This window comes from Lathyrus oleraceus, chromosome 7 (assembly GCF_024323335.1).
Source record: "Lathyrus oleraceus cultivar Zhongwan6 chromosome 7, CAAS_Psat_ZW6_1.0, whole genome shotgun sequence".
Lineage (NCBI taxonomy): Eukaryota > Viridiplantae > Streptophyta > Magnoliopsida > Fabales > Fabaceae > Lathyrus > Lathyrus oleraceus.
Window position 1 is genome coordinate 160,514,666 of NC_066585.1, and position 23,203 is coordinate 160,537,868.

A 23,203-nucleotide genomic window follows, 5' to 3' on the forward strand; every position below is an offset into this window, starting at 1 on the left:
TGTCAAGCCATATATCTCAATATTTCATCTTGCTTAACTTTTTATGTGAGCTTCAAATGAGAAAAGTGTCTTCATCAAAGTTGTATCTCTTTCAAATACCTTTAAAATGGTCACCAATTTCATGTCATTTTGATTTATAATGATAAAGTTATGCATTTTTGAAGTTTGGAAAAATCACTTGTTCAATGGTATAGGTAAAAAATGACCTATAATGTATCCTCATATCAGATGCTCATAAAAGTTTAATTAGCTCTCACTCCAAAAATACAATTTTAAAGTAGACATATTTAACTTGATTGTGCAACTTGGAAATATTTTATCTCATAAAAATTGAGCAAGTTATGGCCTTGGGAAGTTGACTTTCAAATTAGGGTTTAGACAAAATGACCTATAATGTTTCAACATAGAAAATGATTTTCCAAGCAAAACTACCTCTAGGTATCAACATTAAAGTTGTTTGGAATGTCATTTAGAGTAATTTTTCTCTTGTAATCATTTTCATATGGTTAAAATTGTAGGAGATAGGGCCTAGGGAGACCCAGTTTTGATCAGATGAATTCATCTGGCCAATCACCATCAACCAACTTGCTAACCTTTAATTCTCTTGACTTCCTTGGATAATGGTAGATCATATATGCATAATATTATGAATTTTTAGGTGTCCCTTGAGAAATTTGATCAATTGGTGAGATGGCTTGTTGGAGAAGTTACTCAAGATACCTAGACAAACTAGGGTTTCCAAGGCAAATCACCTTCAAACTCTTGAAAAAACTTGATCAATATAACATGTAGGAATCAATGGAACTCATATATGATGCTTATAACCATTCTTGGATCAAATTCATGGTTATGCTCTTTGTCAGGAGGGCCTTAAACCTTAGATATGAACTTGATAAATCAATGTGATTATGCCCTACCTACAAAAGAGTTAGGCAAATGCAAAGACATATTTTTGATATTTTGGTTAGTAAAATGATAACATACAAGTATGATACAATCACATGGTGCTTGGTGATCTCTCCCAAAATAAACCTAATGAGAGAGGGGTAAGGAGGATGCCAATGTATGATCCTAATGCTAATGCTTATGATGAAATTGCATGAGGGATCTTAGGGTCAAAATTGGGGTCTTACAAAATGGCATGCAACATCATAGATCCAAGGGTTCACAAGGTAGGTTGAAGGTTTATTTCCCTGCAAGAAATAACCATGTCCCCTCACAAGATGAGTACTAAGACTTATGAAGATGCTTAGATTCACTAATCACGAGGAAAAAGTATCGTTGTCACCATAAGATAACTTACGGGTCAACAATACCCTAAGGATGATCTCCTCTAAGTGAGGTTGTCCTAAACTTCTAAAGCCAATGGTTGACTAAGGTCCTTGGAGTCATGTACTCTCTTTGGAAGAATGGATTTCAGTGCGACTGTGACTCGCGTGCCAGTGAAACTCCAAAAAGAATCTATTTCAATCGGGATATCCGTGTCTCCCCCTCAATACAACTACGTCCAACAAATTGACACAAAGTCCCTCGTATCTTTTGATGGTAAACCCTTCCAAAAACGCTGGCAACTCCGCACCGTCAACCAAATCCAACAAAACGTTCCACAGAAACTTGCAAGGCACCACGTGACGACGGAAGAATGAAGGATAGTCCTCCCAAACACCGAGACGGTTTATCACGTTCTCATCCGCCAGAGTAAACGCCGCAATTTTGTTATGGCTTATCTCACTGGAGAGCTGTATACTGGAAACTGGGATCGAAGAACCAAGGAGGAAGTCGCCGGAAACTTGCAAGCGGTAGAAGCAACACGATTGAGTGGGACCGAAACAGGTCGAGTGATGGTTGGCCAAGTTTCTTGAAGGTGGAATCCAAGGGAGTGAAGATGGTTCCGAATGGGTAAAAATTTCTTCAAAGTTGAGGGATGAAGATGATTGAAAAGGTGAGATGGATTTTTTTTTTGTTTTTCAATTGCGATGCTTCTCTCCCCTTTTTCTTGATTTTTTCTTCTGCTATCTCCCTTGTCCTGCTTCTGTTTCCTCCCAATCTTCTTCTATTTTTTTCTGTTTTCTTTTCCTCTAGTATGCGTTTTGTTGGTCTGCTTGTGTTATGGAAGTTTTTGTTCGTAGGGTTTGTGAGGGAGTGAGGTTAGAGAGGTTGGTTAAGAGAAAATGGAGGACTTTTATGCAGGTTCAGAATTTTTGAGAGTGAAGTTTTTCTTGGAGTTGAAGACTGGATTCTGGAAATTATGAGGGAGTTGCAGGGTGATTGAAAAGTGGTTTTGAAACCGGTTTGGAGTTGGTTTTTAGAGTTTGTTGGAGGATGTTAGACTTGTTGAAAACGATTGAGGGTTGAAGGTTCGAGAGTGGAGTTCGGTTGAGGTTCTCTTTGAAGGATTTGGTTGGGTGAAAATCTGTTAATGGTTTCAGTTAGGGAGTTTTTTTAAGAAGTTTTGTTGAGGGTTGCAGAGTATTTATTTGGTTATCAGTTGGAGGTGAGGTTATCAGTTGAAGGGTGTTCAGGTTTGGTTGAGAAAAAATGGAGGGTTTTAAGGAGTTCTGTCATTCTGCAGGTTTTTTTTCAGAATTGGTTATCAGTTTGGAAATTAAGGGATTCAGTTGGAAATTGGTTTTGTACTTAGTTGGAGAATTATCCCCATTATGTTTGCAGTTAGAGATTGGTCTTTTTACTCTTGGAAGGTGGTTATGACAGTTGGGAATTGGTTAGAAAACAGTTAGGTTGAGAGAATTCATCCAGTAGTTGGTTAGAGGTGAGGGAGATGGTTAAAAGTTAGTTTGGAAGATGAACGACTGAGCTGAATTGTTAATGAAAACTGGTTTTGAATTGGTTCCAAGTGTTGGAATATGAGGTTTATTTTTGGTTATCTTAACCTTGAAGGGTGAGTTTTCTCTTGAAGAGTGTGAAGTCAATGGGAAAAATGTTGAGAATTCCCTCTTAGGTAGTTCGTCTTAGCTGTTAGAGGTTAGGTAGGGACGGTTAGAAGGATTGAGAGGGAAATGGAATTAGAAGTGAGGAAAGGAAGTTAAAATGGTTTTTTACTGTTAGCTAATTAGGAAACCGTTACAAGTGGTTTTGAATTGAGGAAAATACATGTTGTGATTGTTGAAAAAATGTGTTGAAGTTAGTGAAAATGGAAAGAGTTCCTGTTGTAGGTTATGACTCAAATTAATGTGTATTTGTGTTTTGCAGGTTAATGGTTCGGTTTCAATTTGGAATTTGGATGCAAGGACTTGGTTTACATTGGCTTGCTTGGAATTGGCTTGGAGTTATTATTCTGATCCTTGTAATAGTTGTATTGGTTGTCATGAAATAATAGAAATTGTATGTGATTTGTATGAATGAAATTTGAAATTGAAAGTGTAATGGTTTATGTTTTGGAATGTATGGAAAGTGGAATGATATTTGAAATGGTTATGTAACTTTGACTATGTATGGTTATGTATGGAATTTGAAATTGAAATATATGAAAATGTATAGTTGTAACATGAATTTGTAGTTTTTGAAGTGTAATGTAATTTTGGAATTGTTGATGGAAACGATTGTGTAATGAAATGGTTTTGGAAATAACGGTTGAATAATGAATGGTGTTGGATAATGAATATGTGTAATTGACATTGAACATATGAGGTTTGAATGACACAGTTTATGATTGAATAAATGTAAATGTTGAATTTGGTTTAAATGGAAACGAAAATGCATTTTGAAATCGAATGAATAGAATTTGCTTATCTATGAAAATGTTGAATTTGGTTTAAATGGAAATGTGGAAAGGAATTGAAATATGATGGTAAAAATGGTTGAAAATAGGAAAGATTCACTTAGGTTTAAATGTTGGTCAGTTTACTGGTCCGACCAAGTTTTGGACCTGGTCACGGAACAAGTCCCTTGGTCCAAAAGACGGTCCATTTGTTGGTCCGACCTAGAAACGAACCAAGAAATGGAGCTAGCCTCTTAGGTATGAAAAAACACGGGAAAATGTAATTTATCAACGTAACATAATAAAATGAACTAAAATGGACTCAAGGGGTCATGGGGGTCAGTTGACTTTGGTTAACTGGTTGACCAAAAAGTCAACTGTAACAAGAATTGGCCCAAAAAGATGGAATCTTTGCAATGAACATGGATACTTGTGAGGAAATGGAAAATGGTGAATGAAGATGACACCTATATTTACTTTGAATGAAAATGAAATGAACTGAAATGTCTGTGAACTTGATAAACTGTAATGAACTGATGGGATGAATGGAAATGAACTTTATTAGATAACACAATGCCTTCAATCCAAATGAAATATGCCATGCTACTAGACTAAATCCAATCAAGTAAAACCAACCAAATGATACTTAACCAAGAAACATATTGTAACACCTTGAATAAGTGCCCTTTGATCAAAGCAGGAGGATCATGAACAAGTATACCTTTGATGAAATATTGGACAAACCATTGAAGCTCCATGAGTTACCAGATGGATCTCAATCTTGAATGCATACATGATATATGGTGACGCCATAATCAGAAACCAGGGTTTCAGGGACTTGAATGATCCTGACGATACTTGCAAGATGAAAAATTCCAATAAACCATGGCCATCACATGAACCCTAGCCTGGGGACTCAACCTTCCTTCAATGTCTTGTGTGATCGAGGCCCTTAAATCCATGATTTTTGGCTTTCCAATGCAAATGGAATGCACTATGATACTATGGATATGTAGATGAGATGAATGCTTATCAGGATATGCAAATGCTTAATGTTAGTGACCTAGATGATCGTTGTGAAGGGTAAGGTGAATTTTGGGGTATGACACCCGAAATCTTATCAAACACCCTAATAAAAACATTTTTTGCGATGTATGTGAGGGGTGCTAATACCTTCCACTTGCGTAATCGACTCCCGAACTCGAATTTGGTTACGACGACCATCTTCTTTCTATTTTAAGGGTTTTATCGATATTTTCCCTTTTCTTCTTTGGAATAAATAAAGTTCAGTGACAATTTTGTATGAATCGTTTTTCTGCGACTTTGTGAATGATCATGTTTTTCGAGATGCGACACCAAGGTTTTCATTACAAAACATGATATGGTTGATGATAAATTGCATCTAATTTACATTTTATTTCTTCAACATAATATGTATCAAGAATAAATTAGTGTCATTTTCCCTTGCAAAGTTTATAGCCTTTCCATACAAAATCAATATCTCAACCCAATGAATCACCTGCATCTCACATTTAATCTGACTTATATGAAAGTGAGTAGAATCTAACCTTCAACGAAACAAGGTCTTAGAAATTTTACATGTTCATTTTTTCTTGGGTGGGTTTGTGCGAGATTTTCGAAACGTCATCTTTTACCAATAACACTAAAGACTATTAGTGAGTATGTGTGTAAGACCCCAATTTTGACCCTTAGACCCCTCATGTTATCTCATCATATGCATTAGCATTGGGATCACACCTTGGTATCCTCCTTACCTTTCACTCATTGGGTTTGTATTGGGAGAGATCACCAAACACTTTTGATTGTATCATACTTTGTTTTTCATTATTTACTAACCAAAGTACCAAAAATATGTCAATGTATAGTTTGTTGCTTTTGCAGGTAGTGTGTGTGCTCACCTATGCTCTATCAAGCTTATCTAGGGTTTGAGACCCTCAATGCAAGGAGCTCAGTCAAGAAATGGTTCACATTGGCTCTAAGTATAATATATGGATTCCCATGTTCTTCACATGATATTTTGATCAAGAAATCATCAAGAGTTTGGAGTTGGTTTGCATTGGAAACCCTAATTCATCTGGGTATCTTGTGTGACTTCTTCAATAAGTTTATTCAATAACTAATCAAATATTTCAATGGATACTTCACATAACATCATCTTATAAATATATGATCCTCCATGAGTCCCAAAAATCAAGAGAATGTCAAGCTAGCAAGATGGTCTATGGTGGTTGACCAGAGAAAGTCAACTAGTCAAAACTGGGGTTCCCTAGACCTTATCTCCTACAATTTTTGTCATATGAAAATGATTCCAAGAGAAAAGTTACTCAAAATGACATTCCAAACAACTCTCATGTTGAGGTCAAGAGCTAATTTTTCTTGGAAAGTCATTTTTTATGGTGAATAATTATAGGTCATTTTGCCTGAACTCTAGTTTGGAGGTCAACTTCCCAAGACCATAACTTGCTCAATTTTTATGATATAAAATCTATTAAAATTATATGATCACCTTCAAGATGTGTAATTAAACTTTTATGTTTGGAGTAAGTGCAAATTCAACTTGAAAATGCATGTGCCAAGAGGAAACATTATAGGTCATTATGGGTCATTACCATTGAACAAGTGATTTTCCTCAACTTCTAAAATGCATACCTCCTTCATGCCAAATCCGAATGAGGTCAAATTTGGGGCCAAATTGAAGAGATTTGAAAGAGCTACATCTTTTATGAAGTAACTTTTCTCATTTGAAGTCCATAGAAGAAGTTATTCAAGGTGGAAGAAGTGAACATTTGACTTGGGACTTAGAAAATTTTCAAATATGTTTGATTTCCCAAACTTCCACCTCAAAATTCATCATTATCCAAGATTCAAATGAAAACGTTTTTAACATGAAAGTTGTTCCCCTTAATCTCACCTTTCCAAAAAGTCTAAAATCATCTCATTTGGCCAAAGTATGAGAGACTTGCGCATGGGTGTAAGTTAAAGGACCATTTGGATAATTTCAACTTCCATTTTTCTTACTCATTTGCATGGACTTCTATCATGATTTCAGCATGATGCACATTGAATTTTGGATCAGATCACATTATCTCATAGGCCTAGTGCACGCCCATGCATCCATGCAAGGGAGAATTTCAAATTTTTCCAAAATTGGAAGTGTGTGAAAATCAATCTCATGGCCTATAAATAAGACCCTCATTGCTCAAAATTGAGGACCTCATGCCCAAGCTTTGAACCTGCAACCATAAACCCTCACCATTAAAGGATAAACTTGAGAATTTTCTTTGAAAATCGAGTTTCAATACTCCATCTGCTTTGAGATTGAAACTCTAAGAGTCCATCCCTCTCCTTGATCCATTTCACTTCCATCAAGCATCTGAAGCAAGGCCAAGTATAATTGAAAGCAAGATCGTGCCAATCTGAAGCAAAATCAATATCTCAACCCAATGAATCACCTGCATCTCACATTTAATCTGACTTATATGAAAGTGAGCAGAATCTAACCTTCAACGAAACAAGGTCTTAGAAATTTTACATGTTCATTTTTTCTTGGGTGGGTTTGTGCGAGATTTTCGAAACGTCATCTTTTACCAATAACACTAAAGACTATTAGTGAGTATATGTGTAAGACCCCAATTTTGACCCTTAGACCCCTCATGTTATCTCATCATATGCATTAGCATTGGGATCACACCTTGGTATCCTCCTTACCTTTCACTCATTGGGTTTGTATTGAGAGAGATCACCAAACACTTTTGATTGTATCATACTTTGTTTTTCATTATTTACTAACCAAAGTACCAAAAATATGTCAATGTATAGTTTGTTGCTTTTGCAGGTAGTGTGTGTGCTCACCTATGCTCTATCAAGCTTATCTAGGGTTTGAGACCCTCAATGCAAGGAGCTCAGTCAAGAAATGATTCACATTGGCTCTAAGTATAATATATGGATCCCCATGTTCTTCACATGATATTTTGATCAAGAAATCATCAAGAGTTTGGAGTTGGTTTGCATTGGAAACCCTAATTCATCTGGGTATCTTGTGTGACTTCTTCAATAAGTTTATTCAATAACTGATCAAATATTTCATTGGATACTTCACATAATATCATATTATAAATATATGATCCTCCATGAGCACTACGCCAAATAAGGGAAAAGAGGGCGCTTATTTTGGCCTATAACAGCGCTTTTAAGCGCCCTCTAAAGTGGCGCTGGCATAGGTAAAGACAGCGCTTTGTTTTCCTGGAGAAAGCGCTGTCTAAAGTGGCCACGTTATAGTGCGCTTTCAGAAGAAAGCGCCCTCTGGAGTGGTCCATAAAGGGACACCTTAGAGGGCGCTTTCTGGAAAAAGCGCCCTCTAAAGTTGTCAACGTAAAGTGTTTAGAGGGCGCTTTCAGGAAAAAGCGCCCTCTAAAGTTGTCAATGTAAAGTGTTTAGAGGGCGCTTTCAGGAAAAAGCGCCCTCTAAAGTTGTCAATGTAAAGTGTTTAGAGGGCGCTTTCTGGACAAAGCGCCCTCTAAAGTGTTAGTTATTTTAAAAAAAATTGTTTGAAAAACAGTGGATATTTAATTGGTAACCTGTTCGCATGCTGCAAAAGTGTAAAATTCATATTGATTTCATCCTTTAATCCAATGTTATACACCATTAATCCATTGATATATAAAACATGAATCCATTTATATACAACATTAATCCTCCATATATACAACATTAATATATGATTCTTTGATCAACAATATACAACAACACCCAGTGACGAATCGAGATAACGAATCGAGATAATACACTATTAGTCTCGAAAGATCCATAGCAACCAACACCCAGTGACCACTGTATCCAAAAGCTGTCTAGTAGTTCTAACCAATACTAAACAAAATAACGCCCATCCACCCATGGTGGCAAACATGTTCTGTATATCCAAAAGCTGTCTAGTAGTTCTATCGCACATCCATACAAAATAAGGCTCAACCAAAAAAATAGATGGCAGCATAAGTAGTATATCCAAAAAAGGCATGGTGAATATCCTAACTCCCAAATCTATCCTCGAAGCTTGTACGACAAATCAAGATCAACAGTAAAACATTACTTCTTTGACGTTTTCCAAGATAGATGGCAGAGTCGACACAAAGTTGGTGGCACTCCTATTTCCACTTGCAGAACCAGAATCAGAATTTTCAACTTCACTTATGTAGTATCTAGCGCGGAAAGCTAGCAAGTGTGCATAATAGGCAGGAGGAACTGCATACAAGATAACATTTTTGTTAAACTAAAGTTTTGTATAGCCTAAAACAAAAACAAGCAAAGGGAATCGAGTAACAAACCTATTGAGACAGATCGAGTACACCTCGCATAACTGAATGGAAAAAAATAGTATCAGAAGGCTTCTAAAATTAAATGAAAACAGTACAAGTTTAGAAAACATTAATTAAGATTAAAAAGCAAATCATATCATTATGTGTAGCACAAGTTATTGGTCAAACTCTGTAGCTGGTCTGCAGTGAATTTATTTTCATCATACAGCACATGATAATGCGTTGGTCGACTAGTCCCCTGCAAAAAGAACACGTCCAAATGAAAATAACACAGAACTGTCAAAAGGCGATTGAGCAACAAATAGTAAACAATGGCATAAAGTTAAATGACATAGCTAATATTACCTGAATTCCTGCATGGCTGTTAAGGTAAAAATCAAATTCCCTAGGGTGACAAATGCTGGTGTCTACCACGGTTCCTTTGACAATTTAGAACAACAAAATCAGCAAAAAGTGATAAATTCAAATGATAATATATACCAGCTGCGTTGAGAAATATATTGAAAAAACCTGGCATAATATTTCCACTTCTATCGGTCTCTTTGGGGTTGACAGGAAAGAGACGGGTGTGATGTCTCTTTTGGACCACTACAAAAGTAACTTTAGGTAGATACCCATCCTCTATTGAGACACAAGCCTGATGAAAAAAAATTAAAAATTAAACGCAGAGAATTTAGTGGTGTATTTTATGAACGACAAAGCAACAAGATATCAACTTTGAGAAGTCCTAAATTCTGCCTACAATACAGGGCTGCAAAGTTGATGCAAAGAAAACATATAACAATATATGGTAAGTACCTGTATCTCCGACCATATTTTTTCTTTGCCAACCTTCAAGTCCGGACTTCTCCAATTATCACATGTAATCGGAATATGTTGTCGAACAAGGAAACAAATGTAACTTGCCAACATTGAACCGTTAGGCTCAATTAGTTGGTCTTCAGCACTCCAATGTACTTCAAATTTTACACCCTTGTCTCTTGCACGAATGATTGACTTCATAACAGTCAATCCTCGTTTGATTTCTTTTTCAACATTGTTACGTGATCCATTCGCGTCATGGGTATCGTCTTGGTTAGCCATTTTATCTGTAATATAGAAATGATTCAATAAGACCCAAGTAAGACAATGATTCAATACGTGAACACATTCATATACCTTCCATTTCTCTCATGTTACAACAATCTAAACTCTTTTTTTTTATCATTATTGAATACAAACTCACACACACCTACTGCATGCAAAAGACCAATGCAAACTTATGGTGTTTGGAACATGAACAAACTTGCATCCATAATCATCAAACTTCCAAGCACAAGCTCAAACACACTTCAAATGATATCAGTTTTCAATCAGAAATAAAAAACTCAGTTTGCCCTAAACAACATTAATCAACATAATGCACAAAATGTAAAACTAAGTTTAGAAAATGCCCTAATCAAACACATGAAGAAAGTGAACGGTAACGATGGAGAAGACAAATACCTTCAAGGTGACGGTAACGATGGAGAAGAAAGTGAACAGTGACGGTGGACGCAGATAACTCAGTGAACGTGAACGCAGCAGCAGAAAAAGGCGACGACGACGATGACGGTGAGGGAGGGAGAACGAACGGAGGACGAGAGTAATCGCAGTAGAGAGTAATCGCAGTAGAGAGAAAACCCAGTTACAGATAAAGAGGGAAAATAAAGAGACATGCAGTATATGTTATAATTTTAATGTTTACTAAAGGGGACCTTAGAGGGCGCTTCTGAAAGCGCTCTCTAAGGCTTTCCAAAACCGCCTTCTAAACTGGAAATGTACATGGACTTAGAGAGCGCTTTTTTTAAAAGCGCCCTCTAAGGGTAACCTTAGAGGGCGCTTTCACTAAAGCGCCCTCTATTGTTGTCCCTCCATTTCCTCATTATTTTTTTTTGGCTTCACTTTAGAGGGCGCTTTGTTACAAAAGCGCCCTCTAAAGGGGGCCTAAGAGGGCGCTTTTAAAAGCGCTCTCTAAGGCTTTCCAAAAGCGCCTTATAAACTGGAAATGTACATGGACATAGAGAGCGCTTTTTAAAAAGCGCCCTCTAAGGTTACCCTTAGAGGGCGCTTTCAATAAAGCGTCCTCTATTGGTGTCCCTCCATTTCCTCATTATTTTTTCGCTTCACTTTAGAGTGCGCTTTGTTACAAAAGCGCCCTCTAAAGTGCGTTGTCTATTCCAATAGTATGCTCCTTATTTTTTCTCTTCACTTTAGAGTGCGCTTTTGTAATAAAGCGCCCTCTAAGGGGCGTTGTCTATTCCAGTTTTTGGCGTAGTGGAGTCCCAAAAATCAAGAGAATGTCAAGCTAACAAGATGGTCTATGGTGGTTGACCAGAGAAAGTCAACTAGTCAAAACTGGGGTTCCCTAGACCTTATCTCCTACAATTTTTGTCATATGAAAATGATTCCAAGAGAAAAGTTACTCAAAATGACATTCTAAACAACTTTCATGTTGAGGTCAAGAGCTGATTTTTCTTGGAAAGTCATTTTTTATGGTGAATAATTATAGGTCATTTTGCCTGAACTCGAGGTCAACTTCCCAAGACCATAACTTGCTCAATTTTTATGATATAAAATCTATTAAAATTATATGATCACCTTCAAGATGTGTAATTAAACTTTTATGTTTGGAGTAAGTGCAAATTCAACTTGAAAATGCATGTGCCAAGAGGAAACATTATAGGTCATTATGGGCCATTACCATTGAACAAGTGATTTTCCTCAACTTCTAAAATGCATACCTCCTTCATGCCAAATCCAAATGAGGTCAAATTTGGGACCAAATTGAAGAGATTTGAAAGAGCTACATCTTTTATGAAGGAACGTTTCTCATTTGAAGTCCATAGAAGAAGTTATTCAAGGTGGAAGAAGTGAACATTTGACTTGGGACTTAGAAAATTTTCAAATATGTTTGATTTCCCAAACTTCCACCTCAAAATTCATCATTATACAAGATTCAAATCAAAACGCTTTTAACATGAAAGTTGTTCTCCTTAATCTCACCTTTCCAAAAAGTCTAAAATCATCTCATTTGGCCAAAGTATGAGAGACTTGCGCATGGCTGTAAGTTAAAGGACCATTTGGATAATTTCAACTTCCATTTTTCTTACACATTTGCATGGACTTCTATCATGATTTCATCATGATGCACATTGAATTTTGGATCAGATCACATTATCTCATGGGCCTAGTGCACGCCCATGCAAGGGAGAATTTCAAATTTTTCCAAAATTGGAAGTGTGTGAAAATCAATCTCATGGCCTATAAATAAGACCCTCATTGCTCAAAATTGAGGACCTCATGCCCAAGCTTTGAACCTGCAACCATAAACCCTCACCATTAAAGGATAAACTTGAGGATTTTCTTTGAAAATCGAGTTTCAATACTCCATCTGCTTTGAGATTGAAACTCTAAGAGTCCATCCCTCTCCTTGATCCATTTCACTTCCATCAAGCATCTGAAGCAAGGCCAAGTATAATTGAAAGCAAGATCGTGCCTATCTGAAGCTCCACTAAAGGTGATTTTTCAGAATTTTCATCTCTTCGATTCTCCCTTAATTCTCCACCATTCTTGTTGATTTTTGGTTGTCTGAAGTCCTATCAATGTAGGCAAGAAGATTGAGTTGCTTTGAGGTCAAATCGAATCAACTCAGTTCATGATCCTCAAAATTCAAATCCCTATATCTTTTTATATACTTGGAATTGGACAAAATTGAGTCCAAATTCGAGCTCCTGAGCATTTTTTCTTTAAATTCATGTCTTGCTTTTTCATTTTGGTGATGGTTGATGGTGGACCAGTCCAGTGAGGTCCACCGGAGAAGAAGACCGGAGCTTTAGCTCTGGTGATGTGTTGTCATGCATCTCAGCCATAGGATCCAACTGATTTGTTCTAATCTCGTGTGTTGCTTTTGATTACCACGTGTGTGAGATAGTTGTCTAAAGTGCACGTGGAACACGCATTTCCATCCATCTGATCTGCCACCTCATTAATGAGGGAGATCAGGTGACTGCTTTTTTTGAGTTTCTGAATATTTCATTTAATTGCTTATTTTTAATTAATGCATATTAATTTCATTTTTAATCCAAAAAAGATGAGACTTTCACCAAAAAAATTCAAATATTTTCCTCTTTCATTTTCTGAATTAAAATTATTTTTTGGATTAATTTTGATATTTTCCATGAATTGATTGTTTTTGTGCATTTTTTTAATTGTTTAAAAATATTTCTGACTTTTCAAAAATTATGAAATTTTTTGTCCAAGGTCCTTTGACCTTATTTGACCTATGATAAATAACTTGCCCATTTATTTGGTGTTTTGAAGAGGTTTTAGATTTTTGATCAAACATAATTTAATTTAAATGCATTTTAAATTGATTTTTAATTGATTAATTGTGTAGAAATTATGTTGAGCCACTTTTATTGACTTGTGAAGTTTGACTATGTGTTTGGGCCTTGGTCAATGTTGATTTGATTTTTGTTGGATTAAAATCATTGGATTTAGGGGATGATGAGATATACATTTCATCTCCCAAAATGAAGGATTGATTTTAATTTGATAAAATTCCTCCCAGGACCAATTTGTGTTTGTCTCATCTTCCCCCCCTCTTCATCTTCAATCCCATTCTATCCCATCCCTTCCATTGACCAATGAAGTTTGAATATCCTAAGGCTAATTGGTTCATCAATAACTTCATGTTAGATGAACCAATACAAATATGGATAAGATTAGGTCCTTCCTTTGATCATTTTCTTTTTGTGTGTGGTATGTTTTTTGAGTATGGTTCATTGTACCATATCTCTAACCTACATTAACACCAAAATTTCTATTGCCCGACCTCAGATAGTTGTGACTTCTACATAAGTCCAATTATGATTGCTTAACATAGCGCTAAATTTTGACCCAAAGGCATAACATTCTAGTAAGTGAGATTGTAAGTCTCCCCCATTTCATGGTATTGTGTGGAAACTTGGCCTTTTTTTCCTTTCTTTGGAAGATGTCTTAGTTCAAGGATCCATACTTGTGAATAGAGGGTTGAGTGTTCTCCAAAGAATGACTTAATCAATTGAAAAGCAAAACTTCACTAACATCTAATCAACTAACATTTGACCAACTTTTATTATTATTACTTTTTAATTTCAAGTCATTTACTTTATGCAATTTAAAGTCAAGTCATTTACCATTCCATTTGCCATTTTACATATCATTTAACTTGTTTATGTTTATGCCATTTTCACTTTGCTCACTTGAGCCATATATTGTGATTGTATATATTTGTTTGTGTATCTTGTTTGTGTTTGTGGTCTTAGGACCTTAAAATACCTAATAAACAACAAAAACCCTAAAAAATGTTTGTGTGGACTATTGGATTTGATCTGAGCTTTGGACTTAGAATTAGACAACATTCCATATGCAAAAGGACTTGGCCAGTGCTAACATTTTTGAAACCAAGTTATTATGATTTGAGCTTTCATCTGATACAAGTATTGGGATCCACTTGAGTTCATCTGCTACATATTCTTGATGCAAATGTTACTTTGAACCTGTGTCTAATGCCTTATTCTGAGCCATTCAAGGAATATGTCATCTGATACATGGGAAGATTAAGAAGAAGACTATGAAGTTGCTAGCTTGGATGTGGCTATCTTTATTTGATGCCTTGCTCTTCACTTTGCTACTTGCTTATTGATATTTCTTGATTTAAAGTCCAAAGGAAAAGTGGATTTCTATATGACATTCTTGTCTGTTGGATTGCATCCCATTGGTCAGATCTTTTCAACTCTTAACTTTTAAATTTTTGCTTAGGATTAGTCTCTTCATCTCCTCCCATTTCTTAAATTTCAAATCTCTTCCCCCTTTCAAAATCTTCTTTGGTTGTGATTTCTATGTTTAGACTATTTTGCAAATTAGAAACTTTGGCCTTATGCCATTGCATTTTTTACACTCTTTTCTTAAATAAAATTTGTAAATAAATCTAATCATATTGACTTAAAATTTCAAAAGATAAAAAAAAACACCCATTCAAACTTTTGGGTCCTTTGTGTCTCTATTAAACTTAAATTTTGATTAAAAGCAATCCACTCACTTTGAAATTGATACCACGAACTATGAGGTTTTGATCCCTCATTTTTATGTTGGTATGTAGGCACAAGTACGAAGGTCTTGTCAAACACAAAAATATAATTAATGAATTCTTTTCTCATCCCCACACTCTATTTATTGTAAACATCATCTTATACCAAAAACACATATACACATAAAAAAGGGCTCCCTAGGAGTACCTAAGACACTTTGGGTGCTAACACCTTCCCTATGTGTAACCAACCCCCTTACCTATAATCTCTGACATTTTATTAGTTTTAATTTGAAAACTTTTTATCTTTGGGTTTTGTTCGTACTTTTCTCCTTTCCTTTGGAAACAATAAAAGCGCGGTGGCGACTCTGGTTTTATTGACGTTAAGTTTATCTATAGCTTAATGGTCTTGAATTTACCGCTACAAAAATTAAGTGGCGGTTTAGCCTACTTTTTTATGTGTATATATTTGTATATTTGATGCTTGTATATTTGTTTGTGTGATATGATCTGCTTGTTGTGTTTGGTGATCTCTGAATGGTGAGATAAGTTCTAACCCGAACTTGAGTGCAATTAAGATAGGAGGATGGTATAGTCATGTTCGACTTGTGTGGAGTAGTCCTTAACAAGTTAACTTGAGACCCATCTACTCAGTGGAGACCCTTTTGGAGCTATTGATGTCACACAATTTATTTGTAGTTAGGTATTACATTCTCTGTTTGGGGCCCGAGAAGCTGAGGACCGTAGAACATTTAACCCAACTTAGCCTATTTAGGATGTAGTGCAGAGACTGTTCAGGTGTAGACTTGATAACAGTTGTTACACGATACTACACTCAGACGAGTTTCTCTTGAGAATATTATGGGTTGATGAGTCAGTCATCCTAACCTATAATATCTGATGGATGGAATTAAGACTCTAGGAACTTTTTAGAATATGATCTACATGTTTTATCCTTAGTAAACTCCTTTGGGATGGTTCTTAACCTGACTCCATGCTCGTGACTCACAACAAACCCTTGATTCTTGGTTGATCCAATCAAGTCTTGTGAATATCAATGGAACTTGGGTGTTAATAAGGTGAAAACCATAATCCACCAAAATGGATGATTGATCTTGACAATGACTTGATTCATCCCTTGACCTTTGTTTGTTTGCCTTGTGTGTGATCCCTTATTTGTGATTATTGCATTCATGAATTCATGCGCATCATAACATTCATCACACAAAAAGTAACTTCAAGGAACCGAGGTTTTATTTGCAAATATTTTCAGACTATGGATTGTGGACGAAGGAACACTAAGAAGTACAATTTCAGATGTCCTGATTTGAAAGAGCTAAGGAAATTGTCATCCTTTGTATTAGATCTCATGGAATTCAAGCAACATCATGGGAAGCTTCTACCTGTGTTATCTACTAATATGGTTGAAGGACTTCTGAGTGTGTTGGTTCAGTTTTATGATCCTCTCTACCGTTGCTTCACTTTTCCCGGTTATTAGCTCCTGCCTATGTTAGAGGAGTATGCCCATCTCTTAGGAATACTCTTTTCTGACAAGGAGCCTTTTAGTGGATTGGAGGAGATTCCCAGATCTCATCTTATAGCTGAAGCTCTTCATCTGAAGAAGTCTGAGATTGAGGCTCATTGGGTGAAGAAAGGAGGAATGTTTGGGTTGAATTCTGAGTTTCTCATTGGGAAAGCTACTGCCTTTGCTCAAGCCAATAGTGTGGATTCTTTTGAAGCCATCTTTGTATTGCTCATCTATGGTTTGGCTTTGTTTCCTATCATTAATGGCTTTGTTGAGGTTAACTCCATTAGAATCTTATTGATTGGGAATCATGTTCCTACTCTGTTAGGTGGCATGTACTTCTCTTTGAATTTGAGGAATTCTAAAGGTGGTGGAACTATTGTGTGATGTGTTCCTCTTCTGTACAAGTGGTTTATTTCGCACTTTCCTCAGACGCCTGCTTTTGTGGAGAACAAACAATGTCTACGTTGGTCTCAGAGACTTATGTCTCTCATTAATAATGATATTATTTTGTATGATTCTATGATGAGTAACTTGGATATTATTGATAGTTGTGGTGAATTCTCTAATGTGCCTCTCATTGGTACACAAGGAGGAATTAACTACAATCCTGCTTTGGCTCGTTGTCAACTTGGGTTCCCCTTGAGAGACAAACCTAATAACACTTAGTTAGAAGATTTTTTCTATCAAGAGGGTAAAGATCCCCAACTTTTGAAGCAGAAGATGGTACATGCTTGGCATAATGTGCATATGAAAGGAAGATCCGAGCTTAGTCCGCGCAACTGTGTAGCTTTGGAAGCTTACACTACTTGGGTGAAGAAGAGAGCTTTGGAGTTGAAGATGCCGTATGCTTGTGAGAGACCCATGTCTATGGTTGTGGTTGAGCCATTAACTCTCCCTAACCAAGATGTATAGGAGTTGGAAGACACACTTGTCAAGATGAAATAAGAGAAGGATGTGTGGGAAGAGCGGTTCCATGCTTTGAGCCAAAAGCATGAGGAGTTACAGCTTGATTCTAAGGACAAAGATGCACTTATTGAACTTCTTGAAGACCGAGCAGTGAAGAGACAGAGATATCCAGAGGGTCCATCATCTGCTAGTATGCCTCCGCCTTCCGATGCTTGGAAGAAGATTGTTGACCAGCTTGTCCTTGAGAAGGCTCGGATGAAGACTTTTTTTGAGTACGAGATTCGACGCATCCGAAGGAAGTACGCGCTAGCAACTATATCATCTGACACTGTTGTTAGAAGATCCTTTGGATGATTAGTTTCCTTTTCTCTTGTATTTGTATTTTGGTTTCTGAAATTGTACTCAGTGTAATCCTTCCAAAATTTATATGAATAAAAGAGATTTTTTTTATGGTCAAATAAAATTGTTACTATTATTTAATATTTGCAAATATAACTTTGTATGTTTCTTGAATTTGAAAATAAACAAACAAAAACATTGCATTTCATGCATCATTTGCATAAACAGGTTTTCTTCCGCCAGATGTCTTATCGGTCATTCTTCTGTGCTTCAGCCAAGCTGACTCACCAATACAACACTCATGCCAAACAATCAAGAATCATGGAACATTTGGAGCAAGAGACCCGAGAGTTGAAAGATGAGATTGCTTGTCTAACTGCTATGATGGAGTCTGTTCTAGCTGCTCAGAATCAGTCTTCTCTAACTCCTGCAACTCCTCCTCCTTAGAGGATTGTCATCTCAGAGGTTGCTACTTCAACCGTGCCCATGATGATACTCAATCTGGTCCGATTATGCCTGCTGGATTACCGTGGGGAATGCCACCGAATTTCATGCCTGAAGGGTTTGCACCCATATTTGCTTCTATGCTGGCATCTAGCCCGATCATGTCCGTTCCTCCTCCAGTTGTTCACACTCTGCCTCGTGTTGAGGACACCATCTACCATTCCGAGCCATCTGAGGGTCCGGATGTTTATGAGAAGATGGACGAGATGAAGGATCAATTCCTTGAGCTGTGAAAGGAATTGAAGACGTTGAGAGGAAATGACTTGTTCGATAAGAGTGCTGCTGAACTTTGCTTAGTGCCGAATGTCAAGATCCCGATGAAGTTCAAAGTCCCTGACTTTGAAAAGTATACGGGAAATACTTGTCCACTTAGCCATCTTGTCATGTATGCCAGGAAAATGCCAACACAAACTGATAATGATCAGTTATTAATTCATTACTTCCAAGAGAGTTTGACTGGTGCCGCTTTGAGGTGGTACATGGGGCTGGACAGTGCAAGTATTCACACATTCAACGATTTGGGTGAAGCTTTTGTAAAGCTGTATAAGTACAATGTGGATATGGAGCCTGATAGAGACCAGCTGAGGTCTATGTCTCAGAAGGACAAAGAGACATTCAAAGAGTATGCCCAGAGGTGGAGAGAGCTTGCTGCTCAGATAAATCCTCCGTTGGAAGAGAAAAAGATGACCAAGATTTTCCTTAAGACCCTGAGTTCGTTTTATTACGAACGAATGATTGCTAGTGCCCCCAGTGACTTTACCGAGATGGTAAATATGGGATGAGATTAGAGGAAGGAGTCCGAGAGGGACGTCTGTCTAAAGAAGAGATGGCATCAAGCAAGAAGTATGGAAGCAGTTTCGCCAGAAAGAAGGAAGGTGAAACGAATGCAGTGTTAGTAGGGAGGCAGAGGAGACCTCATGTAAAAATAAATCTGCAACCACGTCAGCATCATCATCAGGTTTCATCAGTTATTCCGGTATTTTCTAACAATCAATCAATGCCAGTTCAACAACAACAACCGAAACAAAGAACCAACAACTACAACAATAACACTAATAATCAACAACAACAACAACATAATTTCGAGAGAAAGAAGGCTCTTCCGACCCTATTCCTATGTCATGTGCCTAACTATATCCATCTTTGGTTCTCAAGAATCTACTCCAACCAAGGAATCTACCGCAAATTCCAGAACCATTTCCAAGGTGGTATAAGCCAGAACTCCGTTGCGCCTTTCATCAAGGAGCTCTCGGTCATGATATCGAAAATTGTTACCCATTGAAGCATGAGGTCCAAAAGCTAGTGAAAAGTGGGATGGTGTCCTTAGAGGACCGTGCGCCGAATGTAAAAGCTAAATCATTTCCCGCTCATGGTAATTCCTTTGTTAATATGGTAGATGGTTGTCCGGGAAGTTTCCGAGTGTTCGATGTACGACGTATTCGTCGGTCCTTGGCAGTGATGCATAAGACCCTGTGTACCATCGGTGATTGTGAGCACGACCATGATGGTTGTACAATTTGCAGTGTAAACCCCCGTGGGTGTTTGATCGTCAAGAGAGATATCTAGAAGTTGATGGATGAGAATGTAATCCTGATTCAACAGTCGAGGGATATAGATGATATGAATGTTATAGTACCAGTATTTAAGACCCCTGAGCGGATAGTGATTCAATTTGACAGTAGCAGCAACAACAATGTCAACAGATCGGTATCACCGTTAGTGATACGGTTAGCAGGCCCCATCCCGTATGCTTCCGATAGAACTGTTCCTTACCAGTATAATGCTACCATGATAGAGAATGGTCAAGAGGTTCTGTTGCCTACGACCAATTCTGTTGTAAACATTACCGATATTGCGAAGGTGACCCGTAGCGGTCGTGTGTTTGGTCCGGTCTTTCCAAAGGATGTAGAAGAGGTTGTAGTCAGTAAGAAGGTTGAGGTACCTGTAGTGAACCCAGTTAGTGCTCCAATGTGTCAGTCTGGTGAATCTAGCAAACTGAAGCCTACTGATGATGATGAAGTACTAAGATTAATAAAGAAAAGTGAATTTAATATGGTGGAGCAGCTGCTCCAAACTCCTTCGAAAATTTTAGTGTTGTCTCTGCTCATGAATTCTGAAGCGCACAAAGAAGCACTACAAAGAGTGTTGGAGCAAGCATACGTCGAGCATGATGTAACTCTGGATCAATTTGACCACATTGTGGCTAACATCACTTCCTGCAACAACTTGAGCTTTTGTGATGAAGAACTTCCCGAGGAAGGTAGAAATCACAATCTGGCACTGCATATATCGCTGAACTGTAAGGAGGACGCATTGTCAAATGTTTTGGTTGATACCGGTTCTTCTTTGAATGTACTCCCCAAATCAACTATGTCTAGATTATCCTATCAAGGCGCCCCGATGAGATATAGCGGCGTGATTGTCAAGGCATTTGATGGTTCTCGCAAGACTGTTATAGGAGAAGTGGACCTTCTAGTAAAGATAGGTCTGAGTGATTTTCAGATTACTTTTCAAGTAATGGATATCCACCTGGACTATAGCTGCTTGTTGGGAAGGCCATGGATCCATGAGGCTGGAGCAGTGAAGTCTACTCTGCACCAAAAATTGAAGTTTGTGAAGAATGGAAAGCTTTTCATTATGGGAGGAGAGAAATCATTGTTGGTATGCCATCTATCGTCTTTTTCATATGTGGAAGCTGGGGAGGAGATTGGAACTTCGTTCCAAGCTCTATCTATTGCTGAAGTAAAGAATTTAGGGGCACCCATGTCCTCTTTCAAAGATGCGTAGAAAATTATTGAAAATGGCAATACGAATCAGTGGGGCCGAATGGTAGAAGTTGCAGAGAACAAGAATAGAGCCAGGTTGGGATTTCAACAAAGGCCACTCAATGTTAAAGCTAAAGATATGCAATCGAGTTTCCGAATCGGAGGGTTCATCCATGGTAATGATCAATACTCAACTGTTGTGATTGAGGGTGATGAAGATGAAGACTGCGCCAATTTTGTGACGCATGGAAAGGCTTGCAACAATTGGGTTGCTATTGATGTTCCTATTATTGTCCATTGCTCTAAGTAATTTGTTTTTTTCATTATCTTGAGAAAATCCTTCTCCCATGCCTAAGGGAGAAGTGAACATTGTTGGGAATTTTTAAATTTTTATCATCAATAAAATGCAATTCTATTCATCCACATCTATGATGTTTTTATTTTTTACTTTTCTGTTTTTTTTAAATGGTAATCACAAATAACATAAATAAATAATAATTGTCCATATGCATAATATTTGGTCACAGTTCACTTCTCTAAAATCAAAACATCAAATCATTATGCAGGTTGGTTTTTAAACCCATTGAATATAATGATCCTACTCCTTCTCCAAACATTGAATTCCCTGTGTTTGAGGCTGAGGAAGAAAGTGATGAAGAAGTGCCTGATGAATTGTCTCGTCTACTCAAGCACGAGGAAAAAGCCATTCAATCGTTCGAAGAGCAGATTGAGTTAGTCAACTTGGGTTCCGAAAATGATGTGAAGGAAGTCAAGATTGGGTCTCAACTGTGTCCCGAGGTTAAGAAGGGGTTGATTGATCTTCTTCGAGAGTATTCATATGTGTTTGCTTGGTCCTATCAAGACATGCTTGGTTTGGATTCTGAGATTGTGGAGCATAGATTACCATTGAAGCCAGAATGCACGCCAGTCAAGCAGAAGTTGAGAAGGACTCATCATGATATGGCAGTAAAAATCAAAGAAGAAGTGCAAAAGCAAATCGATGACGGTTTCCTTGTTACCGCTGAGTATCCGCAATGGGTGGCTAATATTTTGCCTGTTCCGAAGAAGGATGGAAAAGTCCGCATGTGTGTCGATTAATGAGATTTGAATAAAGCTAGTCCGAAATATGATTTTCCTCTGCCACGCATTGATATGTTGGTAGACAATACAACTAAATTCAAAGTCTTTTCATTTATGGACGAATTTTACGGTTATAATCAGATCAAGATGGCACCCGAAGATATGGAGAAGACCATATTCAGTACACCCTGGGGAACATTCTGTTATAGAGTGATACCTTTCGGTTTAAAAAATGCTGGTGCAACATACCAGAGAGCTATGACTACTCTTTTTCATGACATGATACTGTAACACCCCAAAATTTGCCCTCCTCATTCATGCATTCATTTAGCATTTCATATTGCATTTCATCATGTCAATCAAATTAGATCCAAGAAACTTTATTTAAAAAAAAACGAAAAAAAAAAAAATTTACAAAAAATAAAAAAATAAAAATAATAATAAAAAAATAAATAAAATATAATAGAAAAACTTGGACTTGGACCTCTCTCATTTGAGCCCACAAAGCCATGAAAATCAGGTTATAAAAGAGGGAGATCAGACAGAAAAAGGAAGAGAAGCAAAATACTCTGAGGTTTCCTTGAAACAAAACGTGGAGAGAAACCTGACAGAGAACTCAGAGCAACCCCCAGGCAGCTCTGAAAAATTCAATCTGACTCACACACTTTCATCTCACGCAAACCCTAACATTGCCTTGCAAACCCAGCCGTGCCATTTGATTTCAACCGGTCTCTCCCATCAGGTTTGCCTCATTCCCATGATTTTATGCTCTTAATTTGGATCATCTGAATGCATGAGGTATGATGGATGAATTTCATTATGTTTTTGCCCACGGGTTTAATTATGCATGAATGGGTGAAAGTTATGCCTTGAATGTTTAATCACATGATTTCTGAAATGTATGCCACAGGGTTTGAGGTTTCTGAAACCATACTGTTA

At 37.3% G+C, this 23,203-nt stretch overlaps 1 long non-coding RNA gene across 1 annotated transcript; it reads left to right on the top strand.

The window, feature by feature from the left end:
* Positions 1-1,233: 1,233 nt before the first annotated feature.
* On the top strand, positions 1,234-3,506 carry LOC127107018 (uncharacterized). Its single transcript, XR_007795601.1, has 2 exons — positions 1,234-1,942; positions 3,211-3,506. It is a non-coding gene; the product is annotated as an uncharacterized LOC127107018 (long non-coding RNA).
* The last annotated feature ends 19,697 nt before the right edge of the window (positions 3,507-23,203 follow it).